This window comes from Dendrobates tinctorius, unplaced genomic scaffold (assembly GCF_039654945.1).
Source record: "Dendrobates tinctorius isolate UK_male_01 unplaced genomic scaffold, ASM3965494v1 ptg000143l, whole genome shotgun sequence".
In the NCBI taxonomy this organism is placed as follows: domain Eukaryota; kingdom Metazoa; phylum Chordata; class Amphibia; order Anura; family Dendrobatidae; genus Dendrobates; species Dendrobates tinctorius.
The window spans coordinates 4204248-4223479 of NW_027361810.1; the positions used below are offsets into that span (position 1 = coordinate 4204248).

At 41.8% G+C, this 19232-nt stretch overlaps 1 long non-coding RNA gene across 1 annotated transcript in view; it reads right to left on the reverse strand.

Annotated features, from left to right (window-relative positions):
* Positions 1–849: 849 nt before the first annotated feature.
* The window catches only part of LOC141049164 (uncharacterized), a 77148-nt gene continuing 58765 nt past the window's right edge, over positions 850–19232 (reverse strand). The window contains exon 2 of the long non-coding RNA XR_012220268.1: positions 850–1683. This is a non-coding gene — a long non-coding RNA (uncharacterized lncRNA). The remainder of the gene's footprint in view (positions 1684–19232) is intronic.

Sequence of the window (19232 nt, forward strand, 5' to 3'; positions counted from 1 at the left end):
GATTGCTTTATTGCGTTTCCAAACTGACAGGTTCTTTGTAATGAAAAAGCAGCAAACTAATGCAGTGTTTGCAGAAAAAGAGCAATGCTGCTGCTTTTTTTTCTGAGATTCATGCATTTTGGACTAAAAATATGTTGAACGTCGCACTGATGTCAGATAGGTGAAGTGAGTTAATTGGCTGTGAACTCCCAGGACCTGTCTGACGGCGTCGTGAGCAGGAGAACTTTCTCACACTCGCGGTGACGTTCGACAGGTTATAGGAGTTCACCATGAGACACTGGGCGGTGATAGCAGATGCTGCTCAGTGTCTCCGCTGGATGGTAGGCTGTATGGTCGCATCATGCAACAATGCAGCCTGTCATCTAGATGTAGCAGAGCTAGACCCATCGGTGGGAAAATGGATTATTATCTTCTCGGAGGAGAGGTGAGGAATATTGTTATTATTGCAGGGCTTTTAACAAAGAAACCTGTGGCCTTCAGCCACATGGAAAACCTGGGTCTGGAATGAAACGGACTGCACGACTGCCATCCTGCAGTCTGTTTCACAACACAACATCCCAGAGCAGGTTTTCCCTACATCTGCTTTGTAAACTAGCATGTCCAAGACTATACACTTTTTTTTATTCTGCATTGCAGCCACCGCTATGCCTGTAACTGCAATGCACGCCTATGGCCTTCATACGCCTCCGTACACATCCTGGGGAGACGGCACAGCGACTCCTACATGTGACATCGGTCACTGCTTCACCACTGCAATCACAGCGACACCTGCGACTGCAATGCCCCCTCATGACCTCAATATGCCTCCGTGCGCATCCTGGGGAGAACAAACAGCGACCCCTACCTGCCTCACAATATATATTATATATAATTCCTAGAAGCTTTTTTAAAATCTGACATGAATGAAAATTCATCTAAAAGGCAAAACAATATCTGTTGAGAGCCATCTCTGCATTAGTGAGGAGCAGGACTTGTTGTGGCTCTTTATCACTTTGCGTTGGGCTCCTAATAATAAGGTTTCTACCAAGTAACAATAATGTTTCAAATACAAAATAGACAAAAGAAAACCCTTTTGACTGGAACTGAAAAGATGAAAGTCACTAAGTCCAATAATGGCAGTGACAGAAGTGGTTTTTTCCAGTATCGTCCTCACAGTCAACAACTTAAAGCGGTAAAATGTGTAAAGTAATTGTCAAAACAATTTACTTGTTATAAAAAGCAATGTTTTTCTTTCTGAAGAAGGGAGGGATTCTTCATTGTTCTATTTCTCAGTTGCCGCTCTTGTGTTCCGTCTTCTTGTTTTTATTGATAATTGCAATCTTTTCCAGGGAATATTCGGTGACATCTGAATGCAGATGAAATCAGACTCTTATCGCTATGTGGATATCGTGTTTTCTTCCAGCCTCAATAAGAGCAGCGTCTCTACAGAACGCATTAGCATCCAGGAGAGAAGCGGCATTCACAGACGTATCTACACTGCTGCAGATTTCTTCCAGTTGTTAAATATGCAGCGACACGAGAGATAATATTATGTCATTAGGATGTAATAATAATGTGGAATGGAAGTAGAGCAGATCTCCCCTCTCTTTCATGTTTCGTCTTTTCTTCTCCGAGTATCCCACGCATTTCGGTGCTCACAGATACAATAGAGGAGGCTTCATGCCATTAAATATAAATATGAACCTGTGGGCGAGAAGATAACAAATATGAAACAAACTCAGAACCCCCCAACCCTGATCTGTACAAAGTCTCTTCTCTGATCTTATTTACTACAGCAATAAAGTATTTACAATATATGAAGGTAAAAAATGTAAGAAAAGATACAAAATGAATACAAATGTTCTAATAGAAGAACATTGGGTGAATCCTGGCATTGCAGAGATTCAGGAAACTCTGAATGTATCTCTTTGCTGGGCCATGCTGAGATATGTAGTACCACAGGTGGTCGGCTGGGTAAAATATCTCCATCTTTGTGCATTTATAGTTCTGCGACCACAAGAAGATCTTCTCAAAGTGTCATGGCACCCACCTTATGAAAATCAATGGTATAAGGTTTTATGCAAGTGGTCGTATGTTTTTCACAGAGAAAATAACAGAAGAATACAAGAATACCCTTGTAGAAAAGGGCGGACACAGACAGAAGAGGCCCCTGAGCGAGTACAATACATTACATGTCCATTAGCACATCATAAAGCCCCTGCTTCGGAGATGGATGCGGCCCCCTGACCTCTCAGGCCCCTGTGTAGCTGCACAGATTTCACCTACAGTATGTCCGCCCCTGCTCGTAGGCATATGAAGGTTACATCTGGTACCATGCTCTACTGGATGAAGCATGGAAAGAACACATTAACTTCTGGGGGAGAAAATGTCTCAATCGTATCCAGAGCATAAAATCCTCTGTAAACTAACAGCAGCACAATTCTGTCTCCTGCACAGAAACCTTGATACAATGTATCACTGCAGGGAAAATGTAGCAGCCTAGAATTCAGAGATGGGTCTAGAATCAGATGGTTCCATTACAACAGTTACATAGTTAGAAAAAGACCAGGTCTGGGTGAAAATGACTAGGTCTGTCAAAGTTATTAGATAAGAATGTGTCGATGATAAAATCCTAGCATGTTAGAGTTGGAAGGAACCTCCAGGGTCATCGGAACCTCTGGAGACCTCCAGGGTCCTCCTGTCCAACCCCTGCTCAATGCAGGAGTCACTAAATCATCCCAGTCAGATGTCTGTCCAGCCTCTGAAGACTTCCATTGAAGGAGAACTCATCAACTCTCGTGGCAGCCTGTTCCACTCATTGATCACTCTGTCAAAAAGTTTTTTCTAATATCTAATCTGTGTCTCCTCCCATTCAGTTTCATCCCATTGCTTCTAGTCTTTCCTTGTGCAAATGAGAATAAAGTTGATCCTTCTACAATGTGACAGCCCTTGAGATATTTGTAGACAGCTATTAAGTCTCCTCTTAGTCTTCTTTTTTGCAACTGTACTGTAACAGGAACATGGCCCAGGCAAGACATTACCTAGATTGTTTTTTTCAATGCAAATAGACATTGATGAATAAAAGCACAATGTAAAAAAGAAGAACTGATCAGACAGCAAAGCAACTATGGAGGGGGAAAATGTCATTTAGTAACTTTAACCATAGCGATAATCTGCAGTACCGCATCTCAGAACATAAAGTATACTGTTAGCGCACGGCATTAACTCACCAGGGATCACTTTATGGTAGCGGGAGCCTATTCGTGCCCCCAAACATCAGGAGTGCGGCACAGACTTCTCACCCTGCCATAAAATAGCGATGTAATCTCTAAAGACGTTTTGGCACAACTTCAAAGTGGTGGTGCGCAAGTAGGGTCCCAATCCGTATGCTAGTATAAAAAATAAGAGGTACTCAGGTGACCTATATGCGCCATGCTGCTGGTCAAGAAATATGTGATAGTAATAAGGTATCTTACCGGTGGTGATAGCATGGAACAGTATATAGGTCACCTGAGTACCTCTTATTTTCAGGCTCTTTTTAAGGAGATAAATTAACCCTCTATGCTCTAGCATTATTCTCGATGGTATGTAGCACCTTTTTGATATTATGGGCACATGGTGACTTAGACATGGGCATACATAATAAACGTCTACAATAGAATATCTTCTCTTTATAGATTGCCCTATATAAAAGTGCAGTCAGTACACTATATAGGTCCGTGCATACATATAATTTTGAATCTTTCAGGGTGTCTGTAATCATTAAATTCTGTATTACAATTTTTGCTATAAGCTGTTATTGGTATATGGCATAATTTCAATTTTTGCATATACTTGTACCCAAGATTACCTATATTGTATGTACTTTGTTTGATTTATTTGAAATTTTGTAATTTTTATTTTCAGTACATTGACGAAGGTCGTTGTGACCGAAACGTTTACTGTATGTACTGCACCTTATTAAAACACCCCCTTTTCACTTGCAATCATTCACGTGTGTGTGCCAAGTTCTTTTATACTAATAAAATAGCGATGGACTGTATCATCAGAAAATGGAAAAAAAAAGTTTTTGTATTACATGTATATATACAGTATATATATATATATATATTTTTTTTTTTTTCACATTGCTATCTTTCTTACGAGAAACCGTAATCTGGCAATTTTCATGCTGGCTACTAAGGCTTTTTTATATTCATACTTACAGGTCTTTCAGGAACAGTTTACAGCAGCCTCTTTATCATCAGAGGCAAGATTAATGACTGATAACACCTCTATACAGTAGATAACACAGGATCCAGCATTCACAATAGGTGACATCACAGCTCACCTTCTCCCCTAAAAACAGTGGCTAACACAGGATCCATCATTCACAATAAGTAATGTCACAGCTCACCTCCTCCTCCTCCAGCCTTCCCTTTACATTGATTTTTGCACACACTCTGTAGACTAATACAGTCTGACCGTTGTGACTGATGTGCAGTATATGTGAGGTTTACTAAAAGAAAAGGCAGTAATGAAGCCTCAGTGGCCGCTGTGAAATTGAAAGATTTCTATTTTTTTTCCTCCTTTAACGCAGATTGTGACATATTTAAAAAATGTAAAAAAAAAAAAAAATAGATGTAACACAAAATCTTGATCTCAATGACAGGTGACTTTCTGATGACACATTCCCTTTAACTCAACATTTCACATGCCTTTGAGACTCTTAAAGTTACTGACGATCGCTCTGAATCAGGTCTCTGATTAATCACATTATAGGCGAGCGGCAAATTGAATCGCTGAGTTTGACCCGAGGATCAATTTTCCCCGGCAGTTGTTAACAATCTCATCAATCTGCTCACGACCGACCCGGAGACAGAAACTGGAGACGATGACTAATTGTAACGCGCAGAACATAAAACGCTGCAGACTTCAGCCCCGATCAGCCTTATAAATGCTAATCATAAGCCTCAATGGGAAAGTAACGTGACAACATGAACTAAGAGTGGTGTCCTCCTGTGTCCCGCAGCTCTGACTGATGATGAAGCCATTGTCATGTTTGCTACATCTATGACTCTCTCTTGTGAGACATGCACATAAAGAGCCGTCTTGCACAGCGTGTCCACATAGGGCAGCGCCTTTCTGAATCCTGCTCATAGAGGTATTGTTCACATGATCAGGTTTTAAATACATTAGATAGGACTGCTCCGAGATGGGTATACTGTGACGTTGGTGGAGCGGCTTAGTATACATTTTTTTGCAAAAAAAAGTATCAACTAAATACCCAGTTTTTGTTATCCTCTCTTACCAGCACTTGCTGCTTACTGTTATATATTTTTTACAGCAGAGTATTTTTGCACGTTTGTCATGCTGTGTTTTTCCTTTGTGTTTCAGTCTTTGGGTGGTGTGAACACTGTCTGACCGACCTAGTACACTTTTGTGCATGTCACATGTGTTTTTAATATTTGCTACAATACAAATTTTATTGCAGAAAGACAACACCATAGATAAAAACATTAAAAGTCATAAAAATGACACATGGAACAAACAGGGCCCATAATAGAGCCAGCAAAGCGCACCCTATGTCATGAAAGCTGCTAAATAGGCTCGGAGCATAATACACATCAGCCGTGCACTGGTGCCTCTAGAAGAAATGTGTAAGCCAAGGCTGTTCCTGATGATGGAAAAAGAATTGAGCCCCAAACTACTGGACATACCACAGTATTAACTAGTTCAGAATAACAATGAATGAAAGTGTATGGAAAATGCCACATAACATGTAAGAACCATATGTATGCCCATGGGTGGTTAAACACAATATGAGTACAATAGACGTCTGTACCCTATGAGAGTCATGCACACAGACAAAGGTAAGGCGCACTCACTAAAGCAAGAAAAATACAACTATCTGTGAAGAAAATAGTAACCATGAACAAGCCAAAAGGCTAAAAAATGCAAAACCACAGCTATTGAATCCTGCCTATGTTATCTCAGAGTAGTAGCGCTCACAAGGGGGGATCTTGTGGAGTGCCCGACACGTGTCGCCCGGAGTCCTGATCGGTGCTGCCCGCTCCTGGCACGAAAAGTGATGGCGGCGCAGCGGAGAGCGGCATAGCAAGTCCACGGAGCTGCTAAGTATTCCCCCCCTAATTCCCGGTTGGATTATTCCTTGGCTTCATGTTACTAATTGGGACTGATCCATAGCACGCTTTCTGGCGGGGGATAACAGGAGTTCAGATGGTTGTCTTGTGGCAATGAAATTAGACAGACAGCTGAGTGCGGAGGGAGTTATTCACTGCTTGGGATTTCCCATGAACCCAGCGCTGCATTAATTCCTGTGATCCTCGTTTGTTCATGTGGAAAGGGGAGTGATGCTGAACATTTTCACAAGCAGGCCAATTTGTGACCAAAAAAAAAAAAAATGATGATGAAAACTTATTTACCTGGAGAATCATAATGATAGGTCAGTTTCAGCACTTATTGAACATTGGGAAAAAAAGCAAAAAAAAAAAAAAATTGTAGAATTGCTTTTTTTTTGCAATTTCATAGCACTTGGAATTTATTTCCTGTTTCCCAGTACACTATACGGTAAAATCAATGGTGTCGTTGAAAAATGCAAAAATAAAATAAGCTCCATACGGACACATTGATGTAAAAATAAAAAAGTTATGGCACAGGACTTGTTTCAAAAATGCATCAGGCTTGTTTAGATGTTCTTTTTCACACTTCTGATGCTGAATTTTATGGTGAGGACGCAGGAGAGGTTTTCTTCTGATGACTATTTCATGAAGGTCATATTTGTGCAGGTGTGTCTGAACAGTAGAACAATGTATCACAACTAAAGAGTCTGCTAATTCTTTCTGGAGGTCTTTTGCGGTCAAGCAGGGGTTCTGATTTCCTCTCTACAAGTCCTACCAGCTGCTCTCACTGAAATTTTGCTTGGTCTTCTAGACCTTATCTTGACCTCCACTGCTCCTGGTAAATGCCATTTCTTATCTACATTTTTAACTGAAGAAAGGGTAACTTTAATGTGCTTTGCCATCTTCTCATAGCCTTCTCCTGCTTTGTGGCCTCCACCATTTTCATTCTCAGAGTGCTCGGCAGCTGCATAGAAGAAACCATAGCTGCTGGTTTTTGGCTCAAGGTTAGAGGACGCTTGTTTTTATGAAGCTGGGAAATTTGTATCACCTGGCCTTTCCTAGCAATGATCGTGAAAGTCAAACTTTTGTATTGGCCCATTTTCATTTTTATAATTTTTAAAATGTAAAATATGAAAATATATATATGTTTTTTGCCTAAAATACAAAGAAAATGTGTCATCTGCAACTTTTAAAGATTATTTCATCTTCAGCTTGCTTAACTGTTCACAATAACAGCAATTTTGACCAGGGGTGCACAAACTTTTACATGACAGTGTAGCTGCCATATTGGACTAACATGTTTGTATACATAATATAAATCATACCTTTACAGTAATTAATAGGTTAAGAAACCAGTATGTAAGTATCATTGCTCCTCCATGTGATGATACAATGTTTATAGATACATTTGAGGGTAAGGCATTAGTATATTGACCCTCACAGTATAAGATTCAGAGTCTCACATTGGGGGACATTTGAGCCCAATCGTTTTCCCAATGATTTTCCCTACATAAGAACATCTCAGCAATCAGAGGAAAGTAATACGTGATGCCTAATAAAATCAATGAGCAGAATGAGGAAGGGACAGTTTTTTTGCCTTTTTGTGTCCGTCTTGTGGTTGAGCTTATTGAGGCTTTGTCAGAGGGAAGAACACAAGAACAAGACGGTTGTAATCAACAAGGAGAGAGTTACTGGACGGCTGGGGTCACACAACATTCTAAACCAGTCTCACTCTCTCCCAGAAAAGGGACAATTTCTACCTCCTCACTTGTCATCCATGTGCAATCCGTTTTACAGAACTGCAAAATGTCCATAAAAATCAAATGATATAAGGTGACATCCAATTTTTTTCTCGCACCCATAGACTTGAAAGGGTGATTCTCATCTTAGGGTCAAATAGTAACACGAGGAAAACATTTTCATACACAGATTCTGTCAGTGAATCATCCATCATCAGTATCTCACTGAATAACATGGGTAGTGTGTGACCCAATAAATTATACGGTGGGGGGAATGCGCCCCCACTCCGTACAGCATGGTCTGGAGCCGCGTACAGTTGAGACACAGGCCCAGAATATTAGTACACCCTGGGATGTGGACTAAAAGAGCTGCCTGCAAATTACCCTGGAGAAGTTTACAGACTTTGGGATGTACACGAGATCAAACCCCAAACTCCATCATCACTTCAAGTGGTAAACTAAGAGTGACCATGGTCTTCTGGCTTCTTAAAGGAACAGCAGATGGATGCTTGGTGTCACGACAGTTCCTATGGACTAAGACACTAAGCCTACTATATAACTTTACCTTGCTTTGCTTTCAAAGCTGCTCATCGAAGTGCCACCCCCTGACATCGGCGCCCCCTGACATCGGCACCACCTGACATCGGCGCCCCCTGACATCGGCACCACCTGACATCGGCGCCCCCTGACATCGGTGCCCCCTGACATCGGCACCACCTGACATCGGCGCCCCCTGACATCGGCGCCCCCTGACCCTGACATCGGCGCCCCCTGACATCGGCGCCCCCTGACATCGGCGCCCCCTGACATCGGCACCACCTGACATCGGCACCCCCTGACATCGGCGCCCCCTGACATCGGCACCACCGCCCAGGACTCCTTTTCGGGAAGGAAGTTTTGCAATTACTCTTTGCTGTTGTTAAGAGCTCGTTCACAGAACCTTATTTTCACTTGAACTGCTGTCCATTAAAAAAAAACAGATCACACTCGGACCAATGTTATTCAATGCAGCAGAGTGGGTGAGTGATTTTTTCTCACTCACTGAATCTGCATGTGAAAAAAAAAAAAAAAAAAAAAAACACATTATGCACAATTTTCTCCAAAAATTGGATGAGACTCAATCATTCAAGTATATTGGTGTGAGGAAAAAAATTGGATGCCAAATGGAGCCACGGAATAACATCCGATTTTTACAGATGCATTGCAATTCTGTAGCATCGGAAACTGTAAGGGTGTGTGCACACGTTGCGGATTCTACTGCGGATCCGCAGCAGTTTCTACTGCGGTATACAGTACCATTTTTGTCAATGCAAAATGAAAACCGCAGTGCCCACGGTGCAGAATTTTCTGCGCGGATTTGCTGCGGTTTCAAATCCGCAGCATGTCACTTCTTTGTGCGGATTCCGCAGCGGTTTGGCACCTGCTCCATGATCAGGTGTCAAACCGCAGGGGAGAACCACAGGCTAATCCGCAGGTAAAACCACAGGTCTTTTGAGCAGCAGATTTACCTGCGGATTTAGGCAAATCTGCGCGGACATATCCGCAGCAGATTCCGCAATGTGTGCACACACCGTAAACAGTTGTGTAATCGATTCACAGTCACTCCTGAAAAAAACAGTTTGTATACGTATGACGTGAGTGTCGGCTCACCAGGGTGGAATAAATGTGTATACCTATGTCCACATCACTATAATAATTAATAATGTAACCGTGCACGCACCTCCCTACGTTCTGGTGCCAAAATACTCAAGGCTGGGATAGTGTCTGTAGTTAGACAGGCATATTGACTGTTTCAGGCCACGTTTATTGCCAATATCAGCATCCGGAACGTCCAGATTTGCTGCCACGTTTCCGATTGTTCTGTAATTAAGAATCCTAATCCACCCCTAGGTGCTGACACGGCTCGCAACAGACTTCAGACCAAACTTGAACTTATTTCTGTTTCAGGAGAGATTTTCTGTGGAACTTTATCGTGCGGGACAAATGTTCATCTTGGATAGACTTCGTTCACATCTAAATAGCCAATAAGTATTTTCGATATAGTTGAGGATGGACTATTCTTCTAAGTTCATTGGAGTCACATCGGGACCAGAGCGGGATATTTGGTTGGGGGATAGAGGTTGTAAGATTGGTTGTAATATTGTACACTGTCATGCTGTACTGCAGGTGAGACTGTGCATTACACCCATATTATTGTCTCAGTTCTCAGGGTGTAAACAGGTCACAGGCAACCGCTTTAGAGAGGCACGCCAGTAGGTAGATTTATAGAAAGTGCAGTGGGTACAGATGGTTTGGGTGCCACGCTGTACAGCACAACGCTCTCATCCTCCTGGCTGAATGTCTGCATAATGTTTTGACTATTTTCTGGTTGCGTCATCCACATAACTAAGTAAAATAATTACGGTGAGTGAACTGTGTAGGAGTCGGTTTTCTCACCCGGGACTGAAGAACACATCCCGGTACATGACTTACATACTGATGACAAGTTAAAAAAAAATTTAAAAAAATCATCCCACCTTTCTGGATAAAACTCTGAACGATTTTTTATACACTGATGTGATCCAGATCCTCGGCCTGCGGGGATTAGGTGTTACCTCTTCACTTTTGACTCTAAATTTTTCTAATCTGGTATTAAAAAACTGACTTTCTAAAATGAATTAAATAAACAGTTGTTTGCTCCAAAAGCAAGGGACATTTCTTTTCAGTCAAGGAGTGGAGCCAAGGAAAGGGAGGAAAGAGAGTCAAATAAACTGCTTCAAAACGTCAAAGTGTGAATTGAGCCAAATGTCGAGATTGCTGAAGTAGAGTGGTGATCCCTCACCCCATCCAGATGATACGGGGGCTTCAGTTGTCTTCATGCACCGTCCACCATAGCTACATCCCTGATGTCAATGTGCCAAGAAGGAACTCTGTAACCATAATGGAGTCTCACCGACTGTGATATAAATTCCCTCCTAATATCTAGAACCTTCAATAAAAATGCAAATATGACTCCTTGAATATTAATTAGGTTTAATTTCTGGTCAGATTCCTGACCCGCGGTTCACACTCAATACAGATAATCTCTGAGCACACAGAAAGTAACAATGGATTCTGGAAGGGGACATTAAATATTTATGGAATATTTTTCCACTTCATTGCTCCTATTGAAAGAAAAGCAAATATAATCTCTTAGGTCCGCGATGAGCATCAGGTACAGAGAACTTTTATTCCCTCAATTTCCCTCCGCACAGAATTAAACAAAGCACAGAATAGAAACACATTCAAGAAAATAGCAACATTGTATCACAAGACGTTCTGTTACTGTTGTGTTGCCGGGATACGAGTTGTGTGACTTTGCCATCAGTGTGGCACTCCTTGCTCTGTCTAATTAGACATTGATTCCCAGGTTAAAGCGGCCGGTAAATACATTCATCTGCCCACAGGTTTCTATAGAAAAAAAGCACTTTATGTTGATTTAATAACTCTGAGCTACAATATGTAGAAAAGCAATTTACATTCCATCTGTGAGATGTAAGATAATGTATATGTCATGATGGGTTCTATATACAGTGTCTGCATATTCTGCCCTGCTGTCTGCACAATGTATATTATCATAGACATGACACAATTAGGTATCTGCTAAAGAAGAAGAGTGAGTCTTTTGAAATGCAAATTTGTCAGCTTGAATTTTTCCTAAAAATTTGATTCACAGTAAATTGATTGGATGCAAACCACAAATACTGCAATATTTCAAATTGCCCAGAAAAGATGTGTGAGAACACCTAGGACCATTTCCAACCCTTTGCAAGCCCTGACATGCAGAACATAGCCATAGTAATGACCTCTGGTGTCTGGCTATGGGTAATTGGATGGTAATCAGTGGTAATAAAAATCTCCTTTAATAACACACCGCACAGACTGTTTTTTTTACTTTTTAAAATCTAAAAACTGTTTGAAAATTATCCCTTTTGGGGAGCAGATGTTTGCTGTTCACACTCAGGTGGTGCACACAGAACAAAACATGACTTTTGGCAGGAAGTGTTGCACAATTCCTCTCTGTTTGGGGCATTTTCAGCAGGTTTCTTGTTTGTGAAATTAAGAAACTTTAATTTTTACCAAACATCCAAAAATTATCCTATTTTTTTCATGGCAGCAATAGATTTGCTGTTTGGAAAGAGAAGAAGCAATGTCTATTTTGTAACAAACTGTCCAATAATTTTCCCTATTTTAGAATCAGCCACAGAACAACCTGCAAGAAGGAATAAACCCACTCAATGGACCAAAAACAGTTTAAGCTGCAAATATTCAGCTTTAGCGCACTAAGAACTGAAACCTATAAATCCATATTCAAACAAATAAGCCACATGATTGAATGAAAAATATATATATTATTAATAAATACACAAGATGACTCGCATGTATAAGACAAATAACATGAAAGGCAAGAAATATTAAAATCGAAAAAATGGAAGCAGAGGAGCACAGAAATGATGAGCAGATGAGAACATAAATGAATATATATTAGATAGACAGGTACAGCAAATAACAAAATGGCAATATGAAAACGTTAGAAATATCTCTCATCATAACTGGTGTGCCGTACAGCAGAACTGCAATGGACGGTCAAAATGAATGAATAGTAGAATATATGTGTCACAGTATTTGTTTCCTATGGTAATGCCCCAAAGTAGTAGCAAAAGTAAGTCCAATAATATAATACCAGACCTGACTCCTCGCAATAAGTAACAAGAAGTAAGATGTATAAACCCAACAGGGGATAGAATACAAGCTGTTCCTTCCAGTAAGGAATCATTGGATGTGGAGTGAAGTCAGATTATTCCAGTATTGTTACATACAGTATATACAATTGTAGCAGCAACTGCACAGGATAGAATATAATGGAGCGGACAAGGAGATGTCCGGATATTTAGGCTCAGCACTGGTAACCCCAGCAGTACAGTATAGCTATAGAGCACATTGGGCAGGCAGGAGATGTGTGGCCATTGGCAGTGGCAGGAGAAGTGCCTGCGCAGGAGCCGCGACAGGAAGGAAAGAAGAGGACGTCACCGTTAGAAGATGTGAGGCGCCGGACCGGACCGCGACACCTATCGGACCAAAACTGGACCTGGACCGCCCCTGGGTGAGTATAAAATAACTCATTTTTCTTCTCTTTCAGGTTGCATCGGGGGCTTATCGACAGCATTACAGAATGCATTACAGAATGCTGTAGATAAGCCCCTGATGTCGGTGCCTGCAGCTGATAGGCGAAAAATAGGGTGGCAGATTCCCTTTAATGAGCAGGATATACAATTTTTTCTTGTAATGCGTCAAATCTAACTCTCTTTCAGAAAGGGATAAAACTCCCATATTGCTTTTATAGCGAGGGACTAAAAGCATGGCTGTCGAATAATGATCTGGTTGCCTGATGATAATGATAAATTTGTCAGCTAAAGGTACACCTGAGCATACAGCTAAGGGCCCAGTTATTTCTCTTTCTGCACCCTGCTATGACGGTAGGTAATCATGGCCAGCATGATTGTCATTATCTATTTCACAATAGCCGTCTCCTGCCTATGCCTGGGATAACATTGGGATAATATTCACTACCGCATGCACCGGTTGCTCCACTTAATCATCCTCCATCTCCTGCTCCACATTCTGCTGCATGGAACATTAAATTAAAAACACATGGGGCATGCACAAGAATGAACAGGTTAATAAGACAATGCTCACACCACCCAAAGACTGAGACACAGAAAAAACACATAGTATGACAAACGTGCATGAATACTCTGTTCTAAAATATATGTAACAATAAGCAGCAAGTGCTGATAAAAGATGATAGCAAAAACAGGGTATTTAGTTGATACGTTTTTTTGCAAAAAATGTATACGAAGCCACTCCACCACGTCACGGTATACCCTTCTCGGAGCAGTCCTATCTAATATATTTAAACATGATCATGTGAGCAATACCTACATGAGCAGGATTCAGAAAGGCGCTGCCCGGTATGGGCACGCTGGGCAAAATGGCTCTTCATGTGCAAATCCCACAAGAGAGAGGCGGGGATCTCCCAAAGCTTGCACAAGCAAGAAATTAATAAATTAAAAACACATGGGACATGCACAAGAATGAACAGGTCTGCTCCGAGAAGGGTATAACGTGACGTGGTGGAGCGGCTTCGTATACATTTTTTTTAAAAAAACGTATCAACTAAATACCCTGTTTTTGTCATCTTTTACCAGCACTTGCTGCTTATTGTTATATATTTTACAACAGAGTATTCATGCACGTTTGTCATACTGTGTGTTTTTTCTGTGTCTCTGCATGTAACATTAACCTTGAGGATCCCCAGTGATGAACCTTGTGAGCCTTCTCTGGCTGATGCAATCATCTGCTTTGTGTAAACGCATGATGGAAATTTTCTAGATGATTTTTGAAAATCAAACTATAAATTGTTTGAATTCACTGGATCCACTAAATTTCCTAAAATTCAACACAAATTAGATTTTCATTGAAACGATTCACTCATCTCCGGTAACTACATATTAGCAACGTTACAGTGTTCCTGTGGCTTCAGATGACTGTTCAGACTACGCTGTACTTTTTGTGTCAACATGAAGAATAACACTATTTTGTGCCATTATATGACTTCTATCCTGCATTCTTCACCAGTTTCTTCTTTTTGCATGCTCCATATCTAATTTTCAGTTCAGGAGAGTGGGCTAGCTGTAATTATGACTTTCATGGCAACACAGACTTGAGGGATTCCTTCTCACTTTTCTCTGTATAGCACATACAGTGGGGCAAAAAAGTATTTAGTCAGTCAGCAATAGTGCAAGTTCCACCACTTAAAAAGATGAGAGGCGTCTGTAATTTACATCATAGGTAGACCTCAACTATGGGAGACAAACTGAGAAAAAAAAATCCAGAAAATCACATTGTCTGTTTTTTTTTCCTTTTATTTGCATATTATGGTGGAAAATAAGTATTTGGTCAGAAACAAGCAATCAAGATTTCTGGCTCTCACAGACCTGTAACTTCTCCTTTAAGAGTCTCCTCTTTCCTCCACTCATTACCTGTAGTAATGGCACCTGTTTAAACTTGTTATCAGTATAAAAAGACACCTGTGCACACCCTCAAACAGTCTCACTCCAAACTCCACTATGGTGAAGACCAAAGAGCTGTCAAAGGACACCAGAAACAAAATTGTAGCCCTGCACCAGGCTGGGAAGACAGAATCTGCAATAGCCAACCAGCTTGGAGTGAAGAAATCAACTGTGGGAGCAATAATTAGAAAATGGAAGACATACAAGACCACTGATAATCTCCCTCGATCTGGTGCTCCACGCAAAATCCCACCCCGTGGGGTCAGAATGATCACAAGAACGGTGAGCAAAAATCCTAGAACCACGCGGGGGACCTAGTGAATGAACTGCAGAGAGCTGGGACCAATGTAACAAGGCCTACCATAAGTAACACACTACGCCACCATGGACTCAGATCCTGCAGTGCCAGACGTGTCCCACTGCTTAAGCCTGTACATGTCCGGGCCCGTCTGAAGTTTGCTAGAGAGCATTTGGATGATCCAGAGGAGTTTTGGGAGAATGTCCTATGGTCTGATGAAACCAAACTGGAACTGTTTGGTAGAAACACAACTTGTCGTGTTTGGAGGAAAAAGAATACTGAGTTGCATCCATCAAACACCATACCTACTGTAAATCATGGTGGTGGAAACATCATGCTTTGGGGCTGTTTCTCTGCAAAGGGGCCAGGATGACTGATCCGGGTACATGAAAGAATGAATGGGGCCATGTATCGTGAGATTTTGAGTGCAAACCTCCTTCCATCAGCAAGGGCATTGATGATGAAACGTGGCTGGGTCTTTCAACATGACAATGATCCAAAGCACACCACCAGGGCAACGAAGGAGTGGCTTCGTAAGAAGCATTTCAAGGTCCTGGAGTGGCCTAGCCAGTCTCCAGATCTCAACCCTATAGAAAACCTTTGGAGGGAGTTGAAAGTCCGTGTTGCCAAGCGAAAAGCCAAAAACATCACTGCTCTAGAGGAGATCTGCATGGAGGAATGGGCCAACATACCAACAACAGTGTGTGGCAACCTTGTGAAGACTTACAGAAAACGTTTGACCTCTGTCATTGCCAACAAAGGATATATCACAAAGTATTGAGATGAAATTTTGTTTCTGACCAAATACTTATTTTCCACCATAATATGCAAATAAAATGAAAAAAAACAGACAATGTGATTTTCTGGATTTTTTTTTCTCAGTTTGTCTCCCATAGTTGAGGTCTACCTATGATGTAAATTACAGACGTCTCTCATCTTTTTAAGTGGTGGAACTTGCACTATTGCTGACTGACTAAATACTTTTTTGCCCCACTGTATTCAGAAGCAAGAGAAGCATCAAGGAAGAGATCATAAACAGTCCCGAGAAGTATTGCTGTGACTTTAGCTCTGGCATGAGATAAAACACTTACTAGAAAAAGAGCAGTATGGTTGGCTTTATACAGCAGCATTGACCATCCAACACCTGGATGAGAGAAAACACAAACTAAAAATCAGTAGCAACATAACTGACATCATACAGCAGTCCTCAACAGTAGAACAATTAATCCACCATTGCAATGAGATAGGACCCTTACTGTGAGATAAAACACTTATGATAAAGGAGCAGAACGGGAGACGACATACTAAGCAGAGTAGCTGTGAATAAATCTTGGGATGAGTTGAGCACTTTCTAGAATAGTAGAATCAATTACATGGAGGACATTATATGGGAGTTATAGCTGTGAATCCAGGACTATGGTGAGAAACTCTTACTAGAAAACTGTATCTTGGGTCATTTTGTGCATCTCCCTGCTCCTCCTCGCCCCTTCACTCTCCTTTGATTTTAATAAAGATGCAATCTGATTACAGCATTAATCATCACTTGACCATAGGGTTTAGCTGTTTTTCAGAGTGAACGAGGAGATCTGGGGGCAGATGATGGGGAAGAAAGGGCTCATAAGTGGAGAAAGAAGCAGATTACTCAGATGAGATATTATACAAAGTTTAAATACAAAGACATGACAATAACCATTGAATTATACGGTTTCTCTATTTTATAAGTTTTAATGAATCGCTCATCTGATGCCCAGAAATATCCCGCACTCCTGGAGTGTCTTTAGTTCTGCCGGATGATACATTTTAGGGATAAAGCGCATTAGTAGGTACTTTATACCTTGCTCTTATTTATATTGTTTATCGCATTTACTCTTTGAAGTTTGTAGATTTTTATTCCTTTGGGTTTTCTGTATAAAATGTTCTTTTCATCTGAGCAACTTGATAGATTGAATCGAGCTTTTCGATACAGTTCTGCGGAGCTGGAATATGAATCTATTATGTTGATCCGTTCCAGAATAAAAGCTGAAATGAAAAGCACGACGGGTCCGCACAGCCCATCTGCTACTGTCTGCCAACAGATTTGTATTTTTTCCTTTTTTTTTTTGGCGCTGGCGTCTCTCCTTCTTACCATGTGTTAAAGGGTAGGACGTTATGTATCAGAAGGGTTAATTGCAGAGCTCGAGACTATTCTAGTCCTGAGTGTCGGCTTTTATACTAAGGGTTGTGCTGGAACCATCGCTTTCATCTTTCATGTATTAAAAAGTGCCAGCGGAGGTGAAGACTAATCGGAATTGTGGCGAGCATGGGAGTTTCTTTGTTCAAAAAGGGTCTTGTGCCAAAAAGGATCATAAAAGGCAGCACGTTGCTGTTATGTATAACCATAATTATACTATAATAGTTTCCTGAAAAGTTCAACTTTTAGGTGGTCATCAATCAAAGTAGAGGAGCTCAGCAGATGGCAGGAAAGGCCTTTAAATAATTGCCATCAGAATCAGCTCACTGGTGGACTCTTAGTTTACTCGTTTTGCAGCCAACTGTGTAAAATGGAGCACACAGTGAGTAAAAGCAAATCCATCCAAAATCTATCATGAAACCTGTACGCAAATATGACTTTAGGACAAAATATATACAGGTCATGTACATAAAAAAATATAATGTCCTGAAGGTGTTCACATCCTATAAGGCTCTCTTAGACCCTTATAAATGAAGCCCCCATCTCTGACAGAAGAAGCACACGCCAGCGATATGCTATGAGTGCTATTGAGGTTCTCCTGCAGAAACTGAGAAGCGCGGCCACTCATTTACATTGTATCGATGTCATTTGCAGAGCGCATTCGTGAAACGTATTCGGCATTTATAAGGCTGGCTTCACATTAGCGTTTTTTTGTGCAGCGCATCGTGCACATGCGTCATGCATACCTATGTTTAACATGGCGTGCGCATGGTCTTGCGTTTGCATGCATGCGTCTGCGTTTTCGTGCGCATGCGTTTTTTCAAGGTGTGCGCCAGACGCAACTTTGTTGCATTTTTGGGTCCGACCAAAGGCGTCAAAAAAAGCATTACAGTCTATGGGAACGCAGGTGTGCACATGGACATGCGTACGCATGCGTTTTAAGAGTAAACGTGGTCAAATACTGAACGTGTCCTGTCTCTCAATGACTGAGCTGCAATATCCTCTCACTGTCCAGGTTCACCATAAATGGCTGCTACATTCCCTGCCTCAGGTTTTATATAGACTATGATAGTCCCGCCCGGACTGGCTGGTGTGATAGCTGCAAGGTATTATAGTGGAGCTCATGCGGCCGCACTTGAGATCATGTGAGCCTTATTTCTCCATTTTATGGGCCTTTAATGTTGGGCACATGATCTTAATACCTATCAGCAGGTCTTTGGAGAGTGGGAGAAAACAGAATTTTTCTATGGAAATCCACGCAAACACGAGGAGAACATACAAACTCCTTGCAAATGTTGCCCTTGGTGGGATTTGGACCCAGGACCCCAGTGTTTCAAGCAAAGTACCGTATTTTTTGGACCATAAGACGTGCTTTTTCCCCCAAAATTTTTGGGGAAAGTGGGGGGTGCGTCTTATGGTCGCAATATACTTACTTGCGACCAAAGCTGGTGGCTGGTGCGGGTGCCGCGAGGCTCTGTGGTGGCAGCGGGCTGTGCTCCGGTGCAGGGGTAGCGGCTCTCTGTGCTCTGTGGGGGGCTACGCCGGCATTTCATCGAAGCCCGGAGGCCCCCGCACATCCGTTGCTGGCTGCCGCCATGTTGCGGTGGCCTCTGGGAACATGGACGCTGGCAAGATGGCTGCCGGTCTGGGGACGGCGCATGCGCAGGTTCAGATCTCATCCCAAGATCTCAGGAGATGAGAGTCAAATCTCGGCAACGAGATCTCGTCCCCCGAGATCTCGGGACAAGATCTCAATCTGCGCATGCGCCGTCCCCGGACTGGCATACATCTTCCCGGCGTCCATGTTCCTTGAGGTCACCACAACATGGCGGC